Source organism: Arachis ipaensis, chromosome B3, assembly GCF_059453495.1.
Source record: "Arachis ipaensis isolate K30076 ecotype BB chromosome B3, ASM5945349v1, whole genome shotgun sequence".
In the NCBI taxonomy this organism is placed as follows: Eukaryota; Viridiplantae; Streptophyta; class Magnoliopsida; order Fabales; family Fabaceae; genus Arachis; species Arachis ipaensis.
In genome coordinates, this window is record NC_142438.1 from 104,921,401 (window position 1) to 104,926,364 (window position 4,964).

Consider the following 4,964-nt stretch of genomic DNA (forward strand, 5'->3'; position numbering starts at 1 on the left):
AAGCATGTCAGAAGGACACTTTTTGGTCAACTGTTTGTATCTTTCCCAAGCTTCATAGAGAGATTCACCTTCTTTCTGTCTGAAGGTTTGAACATCAGCTCTAAGCTTGCTCAGCTTTTGAGGAGGAAAGTACTTGGCTAAGAAAGCCGTGACCAGCTTATCCCAAGAGTTCAGGCTGTCTTTGGGTTGAGAATCCAACCATAATCTAGCTCTGTCTCTTACAGCAAAAGGGAAAAGCATGAGCCTGTAGACTTCAGGATCTATTCCATTAGTCTTAACAGTATCACATATCTGCAAGAATTCAGTCAAGAACTGAAAAGGATCTTCAGATGGAAGTCCATGAAACTTGCAGTTCTGCTGCATCAGAGAAACTAATTGAGGTTTCAGCTCAAAGTTGTTTGCTCCAATGGCAGGAATGGAGATGCTTCTTCCATGTAAATTGGAATTAGGTGCAGTAAAGTCACCAAGCATCTTCCTTACATTATTATTATTTTCGGCTGCCATCTCCTCTGCCTATTCAAAAATTTCTGAAAGGTTATCTCTGGATTGTTGTATTTTAGCTTCTCTTAATTTTTTCTTCAGAGTCCTTTCAGGTTCTGGATCTGCTTCCACAAGAATGTTCTTATCCTTGCTCCTGCTCATATGACAAAGAAGAAGGCACAGAAAAATAATAATAATAATAGAGATCCCTTATACCACAGTATAGGGATCCCTTTGTGAGTGGAAGAAAAGAGGGGGAGACAAAGAATGTGATGTAAAGGAAGAAACACAACTGTACCGATGGAAGAGATGTGAGATGAGATGTTAGGATATGAATGAATAAATAGAATAGGATGGGGGAGGGATAATTTTCGAAAATTATTTTGAAAAAGAGTTAGTGATTTTTGAAAAATGGTTTTTGAAAACTATTAGAAATTTTCGAAAAATTTTTAAAATTTAAAAATAAAAATAATTAGTTAATAAAAAAGAAATTTTTGAAAAAGGGGGAGATATTTTCGAAAATTAGAGAGAGAGAATTAGTTAGGTGGTTTTGAAAAAGTTAAGAAACAAACAAAAAGTTAGTTAGTTAGTTGAAACAAATTTTGAAAGGATAAGAAGTTAGGAAGTTAGAAAAGATATTTTGAAAAGATATTTTTGAAAAAGATAAGATAAGAAGATATTTTTGAAAAGATATGATAGAACTTAGTTTTTGAAAAAGATTTGATTTTTAAAATCACAATTAATGACTTGATTCATAAGAAATCACAAGATATGATTCTAGAACTTAAAGTTTGAATCTTTCTTAACAAGCAAGTAACAAACTTCAAATTTTTGAATCAAAACATTAATTGTTATTGTTATTTTCGAAAATATGGTATAAAAATAAGAAAAAGATTTTTGAAAAATATTTTTGGAATTTTCGAAAATAACTAAGAATTTTGAAAAAGATTTGATTTTTGAAAAAGATTTTGAAAAAGATAAGATTTTCAAATTGAAAATTTGATTTGACTCATGAGAAACAATTTGATTTTAAAAATTTTTGAAAAAGTCAATCCAAATTTTCGAATTTGATGAGAGAAAAAGGGAAAGATATTTTTTTGATTTTTGAATTTTTATGATGAGAGAGAAAAACACAAAAAAAAATGCAATGCATGAAATTTTTAGATCAAAACATGTGATGCATGCAAGAATGCTATGAATGTCAAGATGAACACCAAGAACACTATGAAGATCATGATGAACATCATAGACACAATTTTGAAAAATTTTTAATGCAAAGAAAACATGCAAGACACCAAACTTAGAATTCTTTAATGCTTAGACACTAAGAATTCAAGAATGCATATGATAAACATGAAAAGACACAAAACAAAAAATCATCAAGATCAAACAAGAAGACTTACCAAGAACAACTTGAAGATCATGAAGAACACTATGAATGCATGATATTTTCAAAAAATGCAAGATGCATATGCAAGTGACACCAAACTTATGATATGACTCAAGACTCAAACAAGAAACAGAAAATATTTTTTATTTTTATGATTTTCTAATTTTTTTGGATTTTTTTTTTCGAAAATATTATGAAAAAGAAAAAATAAGGATTCCAAAATTTTTAACATGAATTCCAGGAATCTTGCATTCTTAGTCTAAAGCTTCAGTCTAGGAATTAGACATGGCTCACTAGCCAGCCAAGCTTTCAATGAAAGCTCCAGTCCAAAACACTAGACATGGCCAATGGCCAGCCAAGCTTCAGCATTTAACACCAGAGTATATTGATCTTGATAACAAATTGCTGCTCATCATTTATCAAGTATGTAACTTACCTCTGATGGTTTGGAAGCCTCAGTCCAAAAGAATTTAGACATGGCTTTACAGCCAGCCAGGCTTCACATGCTTCATGAAACACTAGAATTCATTCTTAAAAATCTTGAATAAAATTTTTGAAAACATTTTTATTTTTTTTTTTTTCGAAAACAGATGAGAGATTTTTGAAAATATTTTTGAAAGAATTTTTTTTTTTTTGAAAACAAAACAAAAAGAAAATTACCTAATCTGAGCAACAAGATGAACCGTCAGTTGTCCAAACTCAAACAATCCCCGGCAACGGCGCCAAAAACTTGGTGCTGTTGCCGGATCGAACTTGGCACTGATGTTACCGGACCAAAAGCTTGCCGAAAACTCAAACAATCCCCGGCAACGGCGCTAAAAACTTGGTGCTCTGATCTTAATTCATAATTGTCACAACTTCGATACAACTAACCAACAAGTGCACTGGGTCGTCCAAGTAATACCTTACGTGAGTAAGGGTCGAATCCCACGGAGATTGTTGGTATGAAGCAAGCTATGGTCACCTTGTAAATCTCAGTCAGGCGGATATAAAGTGATAATGTTGTTTTCGAATATTATATAATAAAATAGGGATAGAGATACTTATGTAAATCATTGGTAGGAATTTCAGATAAGCGAATGGAGATGCTTTTCGTTCCTCTGAACCTCTACTTTCCTGCTATCTTCATCCAATCAGTCTTACTCCTTTCCATGGCTGGCTTTATGCAAGGGCATCACCATTGTCAGTGGCTACATCCCCTCCTCTCAGTGAATAATATGCTCACGCACCCTGTCACGGCACGGCTATTCATCTGTCGGTTCCCGATCATGCTGGAATAGGATTCACCCTCCTTTTGCGTCTGTCACTAACGCCCAGCACTCGCGAGTTTGAAGCTCGTCACAGTCATTCAATCATTGAATCCTACTCAAAATACCACAGACAAGGTTTAGACCTTCCGGATTCTCTTGAATGCCGCCATCATTCTAGCTTATGCCACGAAGATTCTGGTTAGGAGATCTAAGAGATACTCATTCTAGCTTAATTCATGTAGAACAGAAGTGTTTGTCAGGCACGCGTTCGTAGGGGAGATGGTGATGAGCGTCACACATAATCATCACCTTCATCACGTTCTTGGGTGCGAATGGATATCTTAGAAGCGAAATAAGATGAATTGAATAGAAAACAGTAGTACTTTCATTAATCTTTGAGGAACAGCAGAGCTCCACACCTTAATCTATGGAGTGTAGAAACTCTACCGTATGAAAATACATAAGTGAAGGTCCAGGCATGGCCGAGATGGCCAGCCCCTATGGTCTAAGAACAATGCGTTCAAAGATGGTCAAAAAGACTAGTAAAAGGTCCTATTTATAATAAACTAGTCACTAGGGTTTACATGAGTAAGTAATTGATGCATAAATCCACTTCTGGGGCCCACTTGGTGTGTGCTTGGGCTTGGGCTTGAGTGTTACACGTGCAGAGGCCATTTGTGGAGTTGAACGCCAGTTTCTGTGCCAGTTTGGGCGTTCAACTCTAGTTTTGGATCCTTTTCTGGCGCTGGACGCCAGATTTGGGCAGAAGGCTGGCGTTGAACGCCAGTTTACGTCGTCAATTCTTGGCCAAAGTATGGACTATTATATATTGCTGGAAAGCCCTAGATGTCTACTTTCCAACGCAATTGGAAGCGCGCCATTTCGAGTTCTGTAACTCCAGAAAATCCACTTTGAGTGCAGGGAGGTCAGAATCCAACAGCATCAGCAGTCCTTTTTCAACATCTGAATCTGATTTCTGCTCAAGTCCCTCAATTTCAGCCAGAAAATACCTGAAATCACAGAAAAACACACAATCTCATAGTAAAGTCCAGAAATGTGAATTTAACATAAAAACTAATGAAAACACCCCTAAAAGTAACTAGATCCTACTAAAAACATACTAAAAACAATGCCAAAAAGCGTATAAATTATCCGCTCATCAGATGCAAAGATGTATTAATAGTGCTAACAGAAGAATAGGAAGTAGCGGACTCCAAGTCACTCTCGGTGCCATCTAGTGATTCGGTATGTTTCTCAAGAGAGGCCGAAGTACTAGCCGTATAATCCAACCGTCGTCTAGCTTGCCGAATGTGTAATAAGGTTCTTTCAATCTCAGGATCAAACTCGGCTAAGCTAGAATTCGGTTGAGACCGAGTCATCAAACTTGGGAGTCATAGCACACATATAAAAGAAATCTAAACTATAGCTAAGTACTAAAAGAAAGTAAACTATCTACAATATTCACATATTCACATAACCAATATCAAGGCACATGTTGCAACCATTCCTCGGCAATGACGCCAAAAATTTGATGTGGCTCAAGAGACTATGTTGGTATAGAATTTATCAATAAAATCCCGTTGCAAGTATAGCTCTTCCCAGCAACGATCCTCGAGTATCAAATTTAGAAGGAATTTAGTTGTCACAAGTTTAACCCCAATAAAAGTAACCAAAGTATTCAAACCTCGTGTCGTCTCACAAAGAATGGGCAAACATGTGCTTCAACATCAGTTAGAAATCCGGGATTGCAAGTCATGAGCAAGAAATTAAACTAGGAATCTTAACAAGCAGTTAATCTTGGAATGCAAGAAACTAATGCAAACAATTAAAACAAAATGTGAATA

The 4,964-nt window shown here is 35.9% G+C and overlaps 1 non-coding gene across 1 annotated transcript; it reads left to right on the top strand.

Moving 5' to 3' along the window:
* LOC148571897 (small nucleolar RNA R71) lies at positions 1 to 108 on the top strand. Its single transcript, XR_015908807.1, has one exon. It is a non-coding gene; the product is annotated as a small nucleolar RNA R71 (small nucleolar RNA).
* Positions 109 to 4,964: the final 4,856 nt, after the last annotated feature.